This window comes from Lycium barbarum, chromosome 7, assembly GCF_019175385.1.
Source record: "Lycium barbarum isolate Lr01 chromosome 7, ASM1917538v2, whole genome shotgun sequence".
Classification (NCBI taxonomy): domain Eukaryota; kingdom Viridiplantae; phylum Streptophyta; class Magnoliopsida; order Solanales; family Solanaceae; genus Lycium; species Lycium barbarum.
This window is the reverse complement of record NC_083343.1, coordinates 20,727,858-20,748,865: the sequence shown is the minus strand read 5'-3', so window position 1 is coordinate 20,748,865 and position 21,008 is coordinate 20,727,858.

The following is a 21,008-nucleotide window of genomic DNA, read 5'->3' as shown; positions in this document are numbered from 1 at the left end:
GTCTAATTTACGACTTGGGTGGCAGGATCAAATATTTAACCTAATTTAAGCAAATTACAACATAAGTATATATAAAAAATTATTAATTGAGGCGGTGCCATGACACCCCACCCTAAAGGGTGGCTCCGCCGCTGCCATCTGTTGATAATAACTTGAAAAGGGTTCGTTGTGAATTTAATTTGTCTTAGAATATTTTTATATCGAAATAGGAGAGAAAAATTTAAGAATATATAAAACAGAAGTAAAAGTTCAACTATATGTCAAGATGTATTTTGAGTTAAAATTCAGGGGGGCTAAACCGCTGAGCTCCAAAGTTTGGACTAGCGGTAGAGCATTTAAGACATTCAAGCCCATATGACTCCTTTTGTTAGTGTCTTCCATCAGCAACTTGTCAGATTCCAATAATTTGGATTTTTTAAGGAACAGAAAAACAGAAGTCAATGGAAACTGCGATTTGTTTCCGTTGTTTTCTTGTCGTAGTCAAGAAGACAAAGGGAGAAACGAAAATCAAAGTAAGCGGTTGCCATGAAAATCTTTATTTGGAATTTTGAAGTTGGAGATGAAGATGAAATTGTCTTTAATTATAGTTTTTACAAAGAATATTTGCTTGTTTGAATGTACAGAAAGTGAAAAAAGTGAAAACAGAATTTAGGTGTCTACCAAATTTTAAAAAAAAATCACGGTCAATCGCTGATTTTCAAATAAAGAGAAAAGTTCTCACGGCCTAACAGGTCCTAATTAAATGAAGACAAATCCAACTTATCGATTTTTATGATGAAAAACATCTTTGGTGGGGCAGGGTGGCTCGGGATAGATTTAGGTAGACTCCTACGGGAAGAAATTGCATGGTTGTCTTTCAAACGGGCTGGTCTTTAGTTTTTGTCCTTCAATTGGATCAATTTTTAATTTTGCTGTTCCAAATTGAACTTATACCTAGTGGGGTATAAGTTCTTCAAGGGCGGGGCATAACTTATGATGTAAAAATATAAACTTATACATCATAAAAAAGTTATTTGCTTTGAGGGCCAAAAATTAAAGACCAGCTCAAAAATTAAATGACTCCTCCTACGCCACTACTCATAAATTTGAAGTTACAACAAAAGAAGGTAAACTTGCTCATCTTTTTGCTGAACTGAAAGATAAATTAATTTAAAGACGCAAAGATAAAAAAATCATTACAGTTACGGGATAGTTCTAAACAAAGCTACCCCTAAATAGTCTTTGTTGAAAGCAGTAAAAGTAAAAGGGAGTGGGGAAGGATAATTCTTCTGTAGTTTGATCTGGAGAAGTTGTCTTGTTTGCATAACTAGCCAGCTCGCGTGCCACAGTAATTGCTTCATGAAATATGTGATGTATCAGCTGAGTATCCATTGCTTGCAAGAGAAATTACCTGCCGTCATTAAGAAGATTTTAAAGTGAGTGTAGGAAGTATGATCATTGATAATTTTGGTTAATACCTGGCAATCAGTTTCCACCAGAAGTGGAAACAAATTTTTCGTAAAAGCTAATTCCAATCCCATCAAAAGGGCTTGTGTTTCTAGATGTAGTGTTGATTGGCAGTGAATGAGTGGAGTATCCTTCCTTCCATCTGCCCTCTAAAGCGTTTATTACTCCTCTTACTTGACCACTTTTTTCCTTGTGGTTTAGGCCCCGTCAGTATTAAGTTTATAATGGTTGGAAGGAGGTTTTTGCCAGACTAACTCAATTGCTTTAAGTCTAGGGGAGGTGAATTTGTGATTACCTTGGTGGAAGAACTCTAGGCGTAGATGATCACTTTTGTGCTATCAATTCTAAGGTGTGAGTGGTTAAAAAGGTTGTTATTTCTGTTGGTCCAAATTGACCATAGAGCAAGAGGGGTCATAAACTCAGCAGGAATGGAAATTTTGTTTGTTGTTTTGATAATAGTCTTGGCGGTACAATCATCCCTGAGCCAAAGGTGAAAGTGCAGGGGATGGTGAATTGTAATTTTTTCGTTTAATTAGTCGACTGTGGGAGATCAGTAGTCGATTCTTGCTTATATTTAACTTAAAAACAGTGCCAAAATGAAATGCTTAAAGTTAATGACACCAGATGTTTTTATAATTGTTCCGATCCAATGTAGATCCTAATTCAGTCCCCTTGGGTTGCAAAATTGTTCTCTTCAGCTCTTTGTAAATGTTTTTGGTACAATGGTTTGTTTGAATGGAGCTCCTATGTCTACACTCAAATTCCCGTAATCTTTTTGATACAATGCCTCACTAACTATAATTTTTATCTCCTCTCGTTTTTGTTTACACAGTAAATCACTCAGAAATACAATGCTTATGAAAAGTACAGAAAATAACTTGAGAAACTAAGACAAAAGTATGTGTTCTTTGTTTCATCAAGCCTCTATTTATATACGTCAGAATATAGCCGTCTGGCTCTTCAAGCAGAGAAGGCAATCCAAGAGATTTGATCCTTTGAAAACAAGAGCATTTATTGCCGTTTGAACTTCGATATCTTCCAACACTTCTTTCCTTGTGAGACGGCTTCGTTCTAGATTTGACTGACAGTCTCCAGTAATTGATTCCTTAATTATGTCCCGTTGATTTGAAACTTGATTCCTTCAATACATAGATTCCTTAATTGACCGCATTGGATGAAGGCGCGTAAATATATCTTCTTTCCTTCGAGTTGAAGATCTTCTTGATTCTTTTACTGGGACGAAGATATCTTTGCTTGGGCTGAGCCTGATTGATTTCACAACTTTGTGGGCTGCGTAGATCAATGGGATGACTAACTTGCGTTTGAATCCGTCCAAGGGGACAACTGATGTCTTTGAGTATTTTCCTGCAAAATGAACTTGTCATCATTAAAATCTTAACACTAACAAAAGTTACATATCATCATTAATGGATGGAGTTTTAAGGTTCAGGTCGATCCAGATGTGGTTATACATTAACCAGTTTAAGAAAATGTGCCGGAGGGTTTCTGAGCAATTGCAATGAGGTAATAAGTTGGAAGGGATAACCTGTCTACTAGCTAATAGAGAGGCTATTCGAAGTATTCCATGAGTGAGAAAGCCAAATAAAGAACTTAATTTTGTTGATACAAGTGGCTTTAATTTCCAGACCCAGTTGTCATAAAAATTTACAGTATTTAAATTGTTCTGGTGAATTTGGTAAGCATCTTTTGTAACGAATTTACCATCTGACGTGGTGTTCCAGAATAGGCAGTCTTGAGATCCATCAGAGGAAGGGAGGTAAGTCTTTTGAATATGGTTAGCAATGTTCTGAGGAAGGGGGAAGGATGTGTCCCTTGTATCCCATATTTTAACTTTGATTATGATGCTGACTGTTTTGTGTTCCCCCTCTCGGGTTAAAGGCCTCTGAATTAGTTCCATCAGAGTGTGATTTGAGGAGAGCCGCCTAGCATTCTGATAGTTTGCACGATTTAAGATACATCCTATAATATACCATATTTTCGCCTATAGGATAGACCACGTTACGCTGCCTATTTCAAGCTAGCGATTTGTAGAATAGTAACGATAGGTAAGTAAGTAAACATCTATTTTTATATGGAAACCATACGGCTCATAAATGCTGAAAAACCACGACCTACACCTCCGTAGGATTTTTGCCAAACTTCACTACAACGGTGAGCCTTTGCAAATATATTCACGTTACAAATTCTGTAACCTAGGAACTCTAATTCCTATCTCACTAATATAATCTCCCTAGACTAATGAGCCCTCTTCAAGTTATCTCAACTTGAAGTTGAACTTGACTTACATTTTATACCTATGAATATTATAAAGGTAAAACTCGATAAACAATCCTAATCCACGAATCTAGACTCAAGAACTGTAAAACATAAACTCTATTAGATAGATTATTCAATATTATTCTTTGTATCAAACCGCAATTCAGTAATCAGAACTCTAAATTTATTTGGATTGACAATGTTCGCTCAATCTCTGATTTTCTCTCTATATGAGTGCGTAAGCTTCTTCATGGCAGGACTTGGATATTTATAGCACTAGCTTTTCATCATGTTGGCTGACCTCAATCCCTACATAGTAAGGCCCATTATGAGAGTTAAGGTTTGAGTTGGCTTAGGATTCTTGCATTCACGCAGCTTCGGTGTCCTTGTAGGAATCTGTAGTATCTTGATAATTATGGCAAGAAATCCTGCAACTTGTCCGCCAAGTCTTTACCAAAAATCACAAATCCTACTCGTAGTAGTACTTTGAGCTGGAACATGTTCTTGGACCTGGTTCAAGTACCTGGTTCATTCAACTCCGAATCACCTCAGTGTTTGAGATGGAACATGTCCATAGACCTATTTTAATCACTCTGGTCTTGCATCTCCAGGTTCATTCACTTCACCTTGCACCTGTCTTTGTTTCATTCGCATCTGTCTTTTGGATAGAACATGTCTACAGACCTGGTTCACCCACTTTGTCCGTCATCTCTCTGTGTTTAATTCATTGTTTTTGTCTTCAAACATTTGTCTCTAAACCTGGTTCACTTTTCTTGTTCATTTACTTTGTCAATAATCAAAGCACATGCATGTTTATGCCAACAAATTCCCCCTTTTTGATGATGACAAACCCATGTTCTTTCAAGCATATGTGTAACCTGTTCCAGACATCTCAAAGCATAGAAAATGAACACCAATAACTAAGATTGAACCAGGTTAGCATATATGGGTTATAAGCATTAACCAATACTTGTTCCCCCTTGGCATCATTAAAAGGTTATTTCAAATTACTTTAGCTTCAAGTGAACTTTGTTAACATTGAAGTCATGGCCACTGGGGGTATCGTATATACACAGGTAACAAGATCAGTCACTCAATTAAGTCTATTAGAAGCATTCAAATCACACAATTAAGGCACAGATTTGTAAGATAAGCAACTATTTTTCATTAACTTCATAAAGTACATTCCAGTCCCTTGGTTACAAAAATACAAACAAGACCATTTTACAAAACATTGGACCTAGACACACTAAGACAGTTACTTGGATAAAATTAAATAGAACATGGTCACTGCGCTAGAGACTATGACCAAGGTGGGTTTTACCCTATAGGGCTAAAGAATAGGGAATCCCAACTAGGAGGTGTTGACAGTGGCTTGACTATAAGGGAAGTATATATCTTCCTCTGTTTGTTTTCCCGACGAACCACCATCTTTATCAACCTTTCACCCCTAGGAAGAACCACCATTTTTATCTACCTTTTCCCCCAAGAAGATCCACAATATTCTTTCACCGGTTTCTCCCAAGAAGATCCTCTATCTTTTTCCACCGGTTTTGCCCTTCAGGATCCACTATCCTTTTCAAATCTATTCTTTTTTCCTTAGATGATGGATAGTTCCTCGCACTTTCCGTTGTTTTCCCCCATGGGCTGTCACGTCATTGTCGGATAGAGTTTCTCCCTGACTTAGGGTATGATACTTGTTGACACCTAATTTTGTCCCTCCAATGATTTTATTTAATTACCCAGAGTTCATAGATCTCGAGTGGAGTGAAATATGTATTTTATAAGCCAAAATGATTTTTACAAAATTATTTCGAAAATATTTTGTCATTTCATTTGGCAAAATGAGTTCAAATATATATTGTGAGTCATTTAAATAATATTTTGCATATTTTATCATTATTATTAAGGTATTTGTCAAAATTCAACCCAAAATAGTTCAAAACAATTATTAAATTATTTGCTTTAAATTATTAAGTATCAAATTGACAAATACTTTACTCTGTTGATTCAAGAAAATTGATTATTTAAATGAAATAATCATTTTGCCTCTCAATTTCAAATTGCATTTCTGTGATTCAAATTGATTACAATCAATCATTTGCTTGATTGTGGTTACATTTGAAACTCTTTGCTATGTGTTAATTGTGGCTATATTTGAAATGTCTAATTGCATGATTAAGGTCAATTAAGGTTATAATTGCAAAAATTAGTCATCTTATGCATATGCCAGTTTTTAAAGTAATTAATTGGTTAATTAATGATAATTTGGCCCTAATTGAAATGTTCAATTAATGGACATTTTTTAATATAGGCTATTCATGAAAGGGGACATTTTTCGGCCCCTCCATATATACATATATCCATGAATATACACGAGTATACATGTATACACGTGTATATCATATGTATATGTGTATATAATGGGCCATTTTTCTTTTCCTCCTAAAATATGACCGAGCCCAGTCCAATTTCGGACCAGACCTGACCCAATGTCAGGCATATATGCATATAGTGTATCAATTGACCCCATTTCATCTTTTGTGGAAAAGAGGTCTCAAACCCTAGCCACCCTTGAGAGATTTTCTCTCTCTTCGCATCATGTTGCGGGAAACAGCAAAGTCACAGGCGAGTCTGCCTTATTTCAGTCTATGCTCGACCATTTCGGGTAAGAGCATTAATTGCTCTTGCCCCCACCGTCGTATAACCACCCCATGAGAGGTAAGAAACTCTTTTTCTCTCTCTTTCTTTTTCTGCACCACAAGGACGACGATCCTTAATGGATTTTGTCCTATTGTTCAGCCAAAACTCGATTTTTATTGGTCTTCATGATTCCAAGAGGATTCAAGAGGAATTCCTCGTAAATCAACAAGTCCCACATCGATTGATACACCAAAATTTAGGGGGTTTTGGGATCTATATGAAGGACCTCCTAATCTACAACACACACACCATGGAAGTCTCATTTTTTTTTTTCGATACACACATTCGAAATATAGAGCAAAAGTACCTAACTTAACTAAGGATTTAGCACGTTTGCTGAAACCTTTACTTAGTTGGGTTTTAAGTCTAAAATTTTATTTCTTTCTTTGTGGCTGAGTCTCGGGTGAGGAGCAAAAGACTTTAATTCCAATCTCGACAAAGGTTGCACAAAGAAAAGGTAATTTTTCTTCCTTTTAGTCATTTTTCTTAAATTTTTTCCTGTATGTAGCATATTTGTGTGTTTAGCTTAATTATGTGTTATTAGGTTAGTCATTAACATGTTTGTACGCTTGTTTAGTTTAACTATTGTTTAATTAAGCGTGTGTTAGGCCATTAGTAATGATAGATGCCTATTTAGTTTGAGTCAACTTAGAATAGTCTGTGTTTTATGTGTAATTAGCATACAAAATTGTTAGTTCAGCTTAACATTATTAGTAGTTTTAGTGTTAAAACTCTTCTGTTTTAGTGTAGTGTGATGTTAGTTTCTTATATGTTAATGTACGGGCTATTATATAGTTATCTTATTTTAGCTTAATTTCAGTTTAGTATTGATTAAGTAGCATTAGGATAGCATAACTGCCTATTTAGATTAGTTTAGTCATTTATCCATTAGTTACTTATTTTTTGCTTTGTCTACTTAGTCCTATTATGTGGTAAAATGCAATTCATCACGTTTGATATCAAGATACAATTGGGGTTTAGTTAAGCATATAGGAATATGACTCTTAAATTGCCTAAGTCTAAATTGTTTAAATGTTGCTGTTAGCCTAATCCAGCATGCCTAGAGACCTAATCTATACTCAATCTATTTAAATCATGAAATATTCTTCATATGTGTGCCTCATTGATGTCTAAGTCCCATACAGTGTCTAAATAAGAGTTTAATTTAGTTATTTGGGAATTTTACCTATTAGAACAGATTTAAAAATGGCATGAAAGTTGTTTAGTGTGACCATTTGACCATAACTTTATCTTGCTTGATGAAGCTGTCTGGATAAGTCTTGTATTGAGTCAACATGCTTCTGTTGAAGTCTCTGAATGAATGTTTCTCATATGTCTTCATGATAATTTGGTCTTAACATAGCATAATTATTTTTCTTTAACTTCAAGTAGTTGTAGACTTGTTAATAGGGGTCTGTGCACCCATCTAATGTCTCTATGTGATTCATGGTATATCAGTAATGTTTCAAACCACTTAGGCTTGTTTTGCATGTTTTGTGTGAATCTTCTTGGCATGTTAAGACTTTACAACAATCATTTCAGATGATAGACATGTTTTTGTATGCCATTTTGACTAGTTATGCCCTTTCTTTCCCTTTTTGTGTCTATGTCCTGCCTAATATTAACTTGTGTGTGCCAGCATGTATTCAGATGTGCTTAAGTTATCCTATTTGTATGAAAGAACTGAACCTGTTGGTTTGAATACTTGTTTGGAAAATCCCAAAGATGGCATAAGCTCTTTCTGTGGTTTGAAAGTGACATGTTTTGACCCTATTCTTACCTTATGAGATTTTGTATACATCTCTTGGTTAACTTTGGCCCTACTTTGTCTTGTTGATCCCTTTGAGGTCTGATGTGTATGTCTTAAGTTTGGCTTGGCCTCACTGTATGTCAAAAGTTTTCCTCTTAAATGATTTTAACCTTCCCCCATGTTCTGAATACTTGTTTGTTGGTGTGGTTTGACTTTGTCTATGATAGGTGTGAAATCAGTCTTCCCATACGGTAAACCCCTCAACTTTCTTATAATCCCTTTACCTGTATTGGTATGATAGAATTCTGCAGTTTGTTCACTATATGAATATGAATATGATGTTTAGTTTAAGGACCTGAACATGCTCATGCTTTACTGATTTGTCTCATATTATGGGGTTGATATAGGATTTATCTTGGTAGTAATTGAAAGAACACTTGTCATGTGCTTGCTTTTGTTTAATTTGAAGTCAAGAATTGCGCATATATGGATTAAATATTGACACAAACATGTTATAAACATCAATAGGGTTCGAATGCATCAAACATGAGTCATGTATAGACTGATATATGTTTAACCTTCATTATTTAATATCTACTGCTATCCTTAGTCTTGTTTTGAGTTGTTGGTATGTTGTTTGCTGCTATGCTGATATATGCAAAATATACAAACTATACATCTTCTGTATACACTCTGGTGTATATAAGGGGTGTATACCTTGTATATCATATAGTTAAACTTGTAAATCTGTCTTGTATACTTTGTGGTGAGGGTTTGGGCCTAAATTGTTACAACTCGTAAATTGTCGTGTCGTCGTAAGCAAACTAATATGATTCCAGAGAGGCTATGATACCCCTATAAGGTTAAGGAAGACTTTTAATAAGTGTTAGACAAATATTTAAAGGTTCTGAGATCAAGCGAATCGAAGAAATTAAGTTTGTCACAAGTTTGGAAAACTTTGGCAGAATTCTGGACAAGATTTTTTGTCCAACTTGAGAGAGGCATATCTCTAAGAATATGAGGAATTATGGAATCCATAACCTATGTAAATTGAGGTTCAGGAAGTTAGCTTTCTAATGCAATTTACAGATTGCAAATCTGAGAAATACAGTGAAAGTTATGGTCTGTATAAAATTTTACGATTTAAATTACGGACCGTAATTTGAATTACGGCCAGTAATTTTGTGGTCGTAAAACTTGAGGCGGTGGGTTTCCAGAATGCTATAATTATGAACCCCTCTTCATTTTATTTCATTATAACATAATCCCTAGTCCTAAAAAGCCCTAGAAACCTCTCCAAACATATTTCAACATATTTCCAAGCCTAAACCAAAGATCAAAGTGAAGATTAAAGTGGTTAGGGTTCTCAAGTGAGGTCTACACTTGTCTCCTCTTCTTGAATATGCTTGGGTGAGTATTTCTTAAGGTGGAGTAACCTTGGAATTGAAGTGCTCTTGAATTGAGGTAAGATTTTATCTTAGTTCCATGCTTATGAGTTTATTTGGTAATTATGTTAAGATTTGAGGAGAGAAAATTAAAGAAAAAGTTCAAATATGAATTTGATGATATTTTGAGTTGTAAATTAACTTGAGCTATAATTATTAGTATGTTATGAGTAAAATTTTGCTATGAGGGATAATAATGATGATAAGGAAGTGTTGTATACAAGTGTATAAGGGATTGTGTTGAAGTTGTTGTTATGGATTGATTATGAAAAGAAGTTTGGATGGATCTGAGTCCAATTTGAATATAAATCTCTTGGCTATGGTATTGTTGATGTTTTTATTGTTGTTTGAGAGTTGTTTTGGAATTTGGTGGGAGTAAGTGATATAGGGGAGATGCTGCCCAAAATTCGTTAGCTCACCTAATAGTCTAGTTTGATCCTATAAGCGTTTCAACGACCTAAACTTAGTGTGAATCATCTTGAATGTAGATTTGCAAACTCAAGAGGATAGGCAAGAAGTAGTAAGGAGACAACAAGGTATGTTAAGGCTAACCTTTTCTTTCTTAAGGCATGCTTCCTTGTTGTGAACCTATACCTGATATCCATAATATTCCTATTCTTAGAAATGCTAGAAGCTCATAATTCTCAAGGTTTTTATGACATTGTTGATAAATGTTCTCTATGATGATAATGATTATGATGATCTATAATGGCAATCGGAGGTTCACCGACCTTATGTCACTCTGATAGAGTTGTAAAGTTTCCTTTGGATTCTCATATATACTATCTATATATTTATGTATTTTCAACCCCGAACTGCGCTATAGTCGGCCGGGTATGGCACCTATTGTGCACATCACTGTAGTTGGGTACAGATAACACCGAGCCATGTATGGCCGGGTACGGGTGAAACACCAAGCCTTATTATGGCCGGATACGAGGGACACCGAGCCTACATGGCCAGGTACGGTATTATTATGTATGTATGTATGATAACGTTTTCTTTAGAGAAAGGTTAAGTATGCATGACGACCACCATCTGAGGTATAATTTGATCTCTTCTTCTCATGTTATTCGCATTCTTTCATTAGCCGTTATTCATGCCTTACATACTCAGTACATTATTCGTACTGACGTCCTTCTTGTTTGTAGACGCTGCGTTTATGCCCGCAGGTAGATAGGGAGATGGACCAGACCCCTAGGCTGCTTTATCAGAGACTATACATGAGTGCACTATTTGTTCTGGAGCTACTGCTACAGTTCAGCTGGTACTATTCTTTTGTGTATATATGGGCATGGCGGGGTGCTGTCCCATCTTGATGATGTCATGTACTCCATGTAGAGACTCGTAGACAGATCTATATAGTTAGATGTTCTGTAACCTCATCGGTTCATATTTTTGTATATCATTTTGGCAGCCTTGTCAGCTTGTACATATGGGCATAGTTGATGATGTTTATATAGACGTGCATATATTCGATGGAACTTGTGTCTCTTCAGTTTGTGCTAATTATAAGTTAGCCATGTGGCTCACCTAGATGTGATTATGAGAAGTATGATAAGAGGTGCTAGGTGGGTTAGCCCCGGGTGCCCGTCATGGCCCTTCAATTGGGTTGTAACATAAATCTTCCTATGTGTGTATCCTATTGGGCTTGCTTCTACATTTGGTATCAATCTACTTTGTATTCTGGGCTTTGGTGGTCCTGATGTGTAAAGATGTACAATGTATATATAGGGTGTATACACTTAGAAGCATATAGGAAGGTACATGTATATATCATGTATACCAGTGTTGTTTGAGTAAGAAATCTATAGCTTAATATGTTAATATGAGACTGCTGGGTCTGCCACTACTTTGTTACTGAATCGAAACTATTTCCCCTTTAATTGATTTGTGTTATTGTCAATATTGGGCCTTCCCCCTTTGTGTGCTACTCAGTTTGGGCCTGTTTACATATTCCTTTTATTTCATTTGCTCGGGCATTTGTTCCTTTCATTTACTTGGTAAATCATGATGAATATACTTGTCATATATACACTTGCACACGTGATTGGCATGTATTTTTCACTTGAGTTTTATTTAGTTTAGAAATTAAGTACAGATATCCTCTAACCGTATTTTCCCTTTCTCCCCTCTTTGTTTGCATGGGACTTCATAGTGGGCCACTTGGGCCGCCTCTTCTGGTTTTAAAACCTGTTGGGCTAGAGGCCCAACCTCTTTTCTTGATCGAGCCCTGTTACACCCCGTAGTTTCATACGTTAAGACTTATAAGTGTTGGATGTCTAGATACTGGAGTTACTTTCAAGGATATACGAGAATATGTGCACCAATGTTTTTGGTTATAAGGGTTTAAGTTCATATAGTAAGCTATGGGAGGATTGGAGAGCAAGTAAATTAAGGGAATTTAAGTTTTTGGAATTTTGGAGAAAAATATGAGGGGCAATTTTGGCCCAACTTTGAGGAAGAATATCTTTTAGTATATGAGGAGTTTTGAACCAAAGCAAAAGCCTAAATTGAAGTTCATGAAGTGTAGTTTCCAACGCAACAAAACCGCTCGTTGATACGACATCAAAGTAGAGAATTATGAACGTTACAAGTTAGGCGAGCAGAGTAGGGGACTGCACTGTGCGAACGCACAGTGCTACAGTGTTATAGTGCTACAGTGCCAACCGACTTTAATCCACTATATAAGGGCTAAAATCCATCTTTTTCTCCATAATAAGCTTCCCAAACACTCTAGAAAGCTCAGCCAACATAGGAGAGCTTATATACAGCACAAAGTGAGGATTTTACATAATTTTCAAGGGATGGAGTATCAATCGAGGTCCGAGTAACGTATAATTGCGATTATAGTTTTGTTTGGCGTTGGAGCTGACTTGGATTCAAGTAAACATTGAAGATTTTGCTATTCTAGCAAAAGTAAGGTATGAATCTCTTTTTATTAATATTGATTTAGGAATATTTACGAGAATAAGAGTTATAATTATTGCGTTGGTATTGTTGGCGTATGAATTGAGGTTTGAAGAAAGTTTTGGATGAAATTGTGCATATTTATCTTGTAGAATCTTGATGATATTGTTGTGGATGTTGGTATGGTTGTTGTTGTTGGTTGTTGGTATTGTGATTTTGGGCTAGGTATATATACAGGGCAGATGCTGCCCGAATTTCGGAAGATTCTAAATGGATTCGAATTAAAGGCTTAAGACGAACATGTGAGGATGAGTCTAATAATAGTGTGAATTGTTTTATATATAGATTACGGGATTGCGAACGATCTTAAGTAAATTTCAAGACAGGAAGTAAGTTGGAAAGTCGAGAAATAAGCTTCCAGGTATGTTAAGGCTAGTCCCTTTCTTTCTAAAGGCATGCTCCTTTTGTTATAAACCTTTGTGTCATACCCGTAATATCTTTGGTTCCACAAATGCTAGAAGTCCACAATTCTCATGATCCGTATGATGTTATTGAGCTTCTAAAGGCATGATTCTTTTCCTACCAACCCATGCATGAATTCCATAAAAAAAAATCCTCATTTCCAAGAGTGTTAGAGATTCATGACTCTTAAAGTTTTTATGATGCTAAAGATGATTTTTTTTTCTTTTTTTTTTTATAAACATGACGATGATTATGAGGGATTTATTTATCAAAGCCCCAAGGCATACGGATTTCATGATATTATGAGATGATTTTATTCATAGAGATTTCCAAGTACATGAGCTTTATATTATTATGAGATGATTGAGCTTACTTTACAATTTATTAATTTCCTTCATTGTTGGTAATCTCACCTTATGACCCTTGTTCCTTCAAGGTGAAATAAACGATGATGATTGATCCATAATATAATCGGAGGCTACCGACCTTATGTCACTCCGATATAGTTGTGGTTTTTGATTGGGCTCTCATGCATGCTTTATCTATATGTATGTATTTTCTCACACCGTGCCGCTGATATGCTCAAATTACACCTATTAATGGCGTAAAGCGGACGTTGTCAAATATAGTAACTCAAACAAGGTTGGGGTCGAATTCCACAGGGAATATGGAGAGAAAAGGATACTAATCGTATGCGATACTAGTCTTTAAAGATTTTAATCCTATCCCTGATAGTTTGAAATATTTGTTGAATAATGTAATTGAATATATTGACTGGAATTGTATTTAATGCGAGATAAAGACTAAGGTTGTGTTCCCCAACTTGATTAGATATTATGCTTCAGGTTTCAATGTGATATATTTCTAATGGTTGTTCTATGAATATGCACTTGATCTCTTAAGGACTTCCTAATGTTTCCCAACAGTTAAGTCGTATTTCCTCTTTATGATTCTTCCGAATATAAAAGAGTTGCAATCGAAAAGCGACCAATAATGCCAATTTAGACTTGTTCTTATCCCTAAGTTAGTCTATTAAACGAGGGTTAACGCCTCGAGTCATTGTTATTCGATCTTACCAATACTAACTCTTTTTCCCAAGAAAAGTTAATATAATGGCTTAGGCTAATGCTTGCAATCATTAACCAACACTAACGCACAAAGATAGAATAAATACTAACAACCATTATGCATATATCAATAGTAGAAACCCATTCACATAATATCCATCATGGGATCCACAACCTTAGCGTTAAAATTAGCTACTCATAATTTTTGCTAACAAAGAAAGCTTGAAAGTTAACATAATATACTTACGATGCGAATACAATATGGAATGAAAGTGAAGTTGTTGGTTTAAATGCTCCAACCACTTCTAATATTAAAGACCTAAAGTTAATGCTCCCAAGAGAAATCTGAATAATGAAATTAAAACCCTACTTTAAGTATTTATAGGGCCAAAAATCGCGCCAAGTTTCTGGACAAAAACACCCTTACGCGGCATCGTTACGGACCGTAACACAGGTTACGGTCTGTCCTTCGGTCCGTCCTTTTGTCAGCATGATGTCACGGCCAGTATGCGACGGACCATAACACATGTTACGGTCTGTATCTCCCAGCGTATCATGGCCTCAGTCTTCAGTGATTAATGCGTTACGCCACGACGTTACGCCCCGTAACCTAAGTTACGGACCGTCCTTCTGGGGCGTAACCTGTGACACTACTTGGCAACTTTCTGGAAATTTTTTTCAGCTTACGGTACACGTTACGACCCGTAACATGAGTTGCGGACCGTCCTTCATAGCGGCACGTATCCTCTCTGGTACGGATCACGTTACGGTCCGTCATTCTAGTTACGGTCCGTAACTCGAGTTACGGACCATCATTTAGCTCCAAGTTGTCCGTTTTTTCAGCATTTCATATCATTTCCGATCCTTATTCAACCAACCCTATAAAACACAAAAATAACATAAGAATTGATGTAAAAACACTTAAAAACAAGCAACACTTCTAGTTACAAAGGCATAAAATGTGCCGCAATTCACGGCACATCAGCCGCGCTATAGTCGGTTGGGCATGGCACGTAGATGTGTACACCACTACAGTGGGCATGTTATGATATCGCTCCGGACACGGGAGGCCCGGATGCGGGCTAATGATGATAACACCAAGCCTTAATGGCCGGGCATGATACTATATATATGACACCGAGCCCTAATGGTCGGGGCATGGTACTATATATATGTATAAAAATGTTTTGTTTTAAAGTTAACCATGCATGACATCCGCCTCAAGAGGCATCCAGACGTACATGTTATCTCTTTCTTATTTCATGTTACTTTTCATATCTATATTATGTTGTTATCCATGCCTTACATACTCAGTACATTATTCGTACTGACGTCCCTTCTTGTGGACGCTGTGTTCATGCTCGCAGGTTTAGGTAGTCAGGCGAGCAGCCCAGCGCAGTAGGATCTTCCCTCAACTGCAGTCAGTGCGCTCCACTTGGTTCGGAGCCGCAGTCTATTTTGGTATGATATTTTGATTTGTACATATGAGGATGATGAGGCCTTGTCCCGTCCTTCCTATAGTTTATATTTCCATAGAGGTCTGTAGACATTTGTACGTAGTTAGCAAGTTATGTAGCCTTGCCAGCTCTATGATACTTGTGATGTTGTAGCGACCTTGTTGGTTCGCATATGCACATATATGTTGGATTATCAGATATTTTTACGTTGGGCCCTTCCTGCGTGCAGGTATTATTTGAGTTATGTTATATGTTGTTCAAGGTAACTGTTATGTCAGGTGGTTCCCAGCCTATGGGTCGGAGCTCGTCATGCCCCTCGTTGGGGTGTGAAAAGTCTGAAACCAAAAGAAGATGATTGAAGGCCCAACCATGGGTGAAAATGGTCAACTGATGGGCTTAGGTAGGCCTACCAGCCTAAACCCTCTCCTATTTCATTATTATATATGTGTATATTATTTGTATAATAGTTGTAGATGTAAACAACACTTCTAAACATATTGAAACCCATATATGTTAGGACTTAGAAAATCCCGAGTAGAGATTAGGAAGAAGCTTTCAAATGATTTTATAAAAATCAAACATGTGCCAAGCTAATAATCGCATGTAATTAGTAAACTTGAGAATTTTTTCAAAGCATTTCAAGTAATAAAAAATCTGAATTCAGTAGCATAACAAGTTTAAGGGATTCAAGATGAAACTGTTTTGGGCCGCAAAGGAAAGAAAAAATGGATTTTGTTGTACATGAACTCAAATAGATTTTGGGCCTTTCATTTATAAAGATTAGCAAACTTTATTAATTTTGGATGAAAAGTAAGATAAAACAAATTTTAAAAAATAATTGTAACATGGACTTTCAAAAAATAAGTGTAACATGGACTTTCAAACTCATTAACTTAAGGTTATTTTGAACTTTTTGGGCCAAACGCCCAAACCTTAAGGCAATAAAACAAGAGTAGATATATTCAGATCCTAGTTCAGAGTAAGATGGCTTTGGAAGGATATTGTTTGACCATAAAATGAGCTAAGACAAAACAAGTAAAACTTTTTCTTCATTTACAATTATATGAAATCTACTCTATTTTTTCAAGGGAGATATACTCCATTTATTTTATTGTATATGTATATAAACTTATAAGGATCAAATCATGACATTAGGATCAAGTTAGTAGGACTCTACTTAAGAAAAAATCTTAAGTGTGTTTTGGTCCAGAAATGAAATGATTTTAACCCCCTTGAAACATTTTTAAAAGAAACCAACTCTTTTTCCTTAAAGAATTTTTTTTGCCAAAAAGATGGAGTTATGATATTAATATGACAAATTTTGTGAAAAAGGAAACATTTTAGCAAATAATCACAATTAATCACCACATTGAAGCTCAAAGGTCAATCGTATTCTACGGATCCTTAATACTAGGGTGCTTAAAACCTTCCCTAGGGGATCACAAGAACCCTTACCTCGAACTCTGGTTCTAAAGGAATTTTTCTCTTGTTTGATAAACCCTTTTAAACTTAATTTTCCTAATTTCCTTTATAAAATTAGGTGGCGACTCTAAAAATACAAAAATCCAATAGAGTCCATAACCTTTTAGTAGCTTTTATGCCTCGCGTAAAAGTGAACAGTAACAATACTCGGCTGAGTTTGCCAAGTCTATCAACTTACTGTCTAAAGTAGTTCCTTCATCTCTAAGGGATTTATGGCTTTTAGAAATTTTCCCTTGTCTATGGGCCTCGTCCATTTTTCCTTCATTTTTTTCTCTTTTAGATCGCGTATAGATTAGTATTGGAGAAAATGAAGGGTCGATGAAGGTGAAGTGGGGTGTGTATTCGAAGTAGGATGTGTCATGAGAGTGTGGGTGATCGGAGGAGGAAGAGGAGTCAGACATTTTGGATTGAATTTTGGTGTTGAAGTGTAATTGTAATAAGAGGAAGAGGGTTGTGGTTGGTTTAAGTAGATGTGAGGATGAAGGTTAGGTAGTGTCAACAAGGCAGTTGAAGAGTCTTTTGGGAAGAGGGTGATTTGATTGTCACCGGTTTTCAAAGGGGTCATCATGAGAAAAACTTTTTCTTTTCTCAATACACACTGAATGACGGCTAGACTTGACCCGGGTAGAAAACAAGTTGTCCAAGTTGTTTCATGATCTAATCGTATAAATTAACTACAAGGAAAAAAAAATACATACCTGAAGTGTCAATGACTAACCATGTGCAATCTTTGATTTCAAGCCAATTTATGTGACTTAACAATTCGTTAGATTTCAGGAGATCATGAAGCTATCATGGTATAAGACATATAACCAAATGTACAAGACAAAATAAAATATCATCAATTAAAGAACTAATCAATCTGAAACACACAATTCTAGCCAATCATTGAGGGATACTTGTGCAACTTTAATCATTCCCAACACAAACATATTTCTTTCAAAGTAATCCTAAGCCAGTTGGAGAATTCTACAATTTAATTTGAAGCCCAGAGCTTCGAGATGAATTAAGACCTTTTTCATATTGTCTCTTGAGAGTAATGGCTTATATCAAAGAGATCTATGCACTTAAGCTAAACCCGAGTTTTTGCAATATTGGTAGCATTTGTGTGACCACACAAATATTTCCATACCAGACTCCTTAATTGTTGCTAAAATCATAATGACTAAGCACAATGCAGGATAGAGACCACATATTTTTGCTCCCACAAAGGATATGATCATCGAGTTTTGCTTCCTTGATGACTCTGAATACTAGCCCTGATTCACTAGAATAGACCATACATGTGACATTCCACTAGATTCCTTCTTTATTGACATCTCAGCAATGAGCAGAACATTTTTAGCACTTTCCTGAATCGGTTTGAACCACTTGTTCCATTTGACTATTTTGTCAGCACCACTTCCCTGGATCAGGTTGAAGCCCTTGTTCCATTTGTCTGTCTTCATCCATTTGGCTGAACAGGTTGCTCAACCTGTTTCATGGGCACATAGTTATCCATAGTTTGGCAATCCTTCCTGAGTACAAACTGAAGATTCAAGATTCTAGACTGCTTCTGTTGCCCTTGTATTGTCTATGTTTCCACCGTCTTGAACAGTTGCCCACTTTCATTTGTATGGAAATTTCCTTTGGAAAAATCCTCTCCTTTTCGCCCCGATTTTGTCTTTGTTCGGGAATTTCAGCATTCGTAGCACGCTACCGGAGATACTTTTCACACCCATCTAAGGTACTGCAAGATCCCTTCATCACCAATAGTCCCTATTACTTGCACTTGTTTCAGACTCTTCAACTTCATTAGCTTTCCTTGCCTCTATGATGCAAGAGGAGGTATTACAGCATGAGTATCTTTTAGACAAGAACAAGTTGTCATGTTATATTTTGGCATAACACTTTCAGCGAAATACATTTCCTGACATTCATCTCTCTTTCAAGTGCTAGATATTGAGTCCTTCACTTGAGATTGTTTTGCCCAAGTTCAGTGGCGATTGCATCAAATGGTCCCCGTGTCTTTGTGTTGTATTTTCTATTTAGAATGAGGTGTTGAGTTTCTTTATTCAAGAGAATTATAGGAAGCTCAGTTTTATTGAATTTTCTACAGTGGACCAGGTTCATCAGTGTGTTTCATCCAGAGTTCCCCTGTCTGACCGCCACTAGTTCAATATTGAATGAACATGATCCTTTGCTGCATTTACCTTTTTTCCATCCTTGGAGTCACCTTTCCTCTTTCCACTGCTGAGAGTGAGCAGAGTTATTGTTTTAAGCTCTTATTATGATTTGAGCAAGCACTATATATACGTTTTGCCTGCTTTTTGTCACTTTTTCCTGCAAGAACAATCAAAGGTCAGTTCTAAGCACCCAGGCAAGCTTGGGTCCTTTTCCTTCAAAAAGAGAATGAATCATATCTTTCTTTTTCCATTCTGGCAGAGCCCAAGTAAACCTGTTTCCTACACCTGTTGCAACCTTCTTAATTGGCTTGGAATTTCTATTTGCAATTTTCAGATTTCTTTCCTTGTAGTTTATGTCCACTAGACACTTGATCTTGCAATGTCCCATATTACCACATAGAGTTCATAATTCTTTTTTCAAAGAATCCTTTTTAGCATTTCTACTGAATTCCAACCCTGTGGTTATATATGTTTGACTGGTGAGGTTTAAGAGCAATTGGGAGGCCTGGGTCCAGCAACTATCTTTTTCAAGATCATATTTTGTTCTAAGGAATTTTAAACTAATTTCTCCGAATTTTTCCCTTTCAAGGTGCAACTCCCTTTGTACTCTTTTCCGATCTGATTCAATCTCAAGTCATCCACTGCTCATCTCAGATTTACCAGTTCTAATAGTTAGCTTAAGGACTTCGAATTGACAAGCCAGGACAGATGAACCAAGTTGAGTTACTTATTTTTTCAAAGAGCAGTTTTCATTCTCAGTTTTGTCTTTATAAGCTTCAACATTTAAGAGTTCATCTTTTAAGCTAGTAAATTCACTAGGTAACTCAAATCATTTTGTACGTATCTCCTAATATTCATCAATTAAGGTGATCATCAAGGTCATCAGCCTTTTCTTGAAAAACAGATCTAGCTTGTCCTTAAGATCAAAAACACTTACCTTGATGTCATCCACAGTGTCTGAGCCTGAATCATCTATAGCCATGAGAGCAGAGTGCTCTGCTTCATCTTCAGAGTCATCATAAGAACCGCATGTTGCCACCATAGCTTTTGTGGTTTATTTGTTCTTCTTGTCATTGGCCTGCTCCTTCTTTCTTTCTTTCTCAGCTCTTTCTCTTTTCCACTCTATTTCCCATGTGGACAATCTTTGATCATATAATCAGTCTTCTCACACTTGAAACACCCTCCGGTCTGTGGCTTGTCAAAAATCCTTCCCTTTCGAATGTATTTTTTTTTTTTGCTATACTGATTTTCCTTTTCAAGGAACTTTTGGAAGTTTTGAGTAAGAAGGGTCATTTCATCTTCATTTTCTGTTTCTGTGGCCTTGAGTGCCAGAGACCTTCTGTTGCTTGCTTCGTCAACTTTTTCATTCTCCATATCCATCTCATAGGTCTTTAGATTCCCTACTAGTTCATCTAGAGACATAACTTTTATGTCCTTAGCCTCCCTTATGGCTATGACCTTCATCTTGAAGGACTTGGGTAAAGTCCTTAAGAATTTATCTCTACTGAGTCCTCAGTGGTGATGTTTTTCCAAAGGATGTCAACTCATTCATGATGGAGGTGTATCTGGTGAACATCTCATACACTGTCTCTCCCGGCTTCATTTTGAAATTTTCAAAATCGGTAGCTGTCACGACCCATTTTAGCCTAAGTCATGCGGACACCTACCATTCCCACCTCGGTAGGTGAACCCTTAACACAGCGTTCACAATCAATAAATATAATAAATAGCGGAAGAAGTAAATGACATAAGTCTCACAATATAGCATAATATAGATAAGCGCTGAAGTAAATGGATCCACCCCAGTATCTGGTCTAGTCATACAAGAGCATCTAAATCCGAAT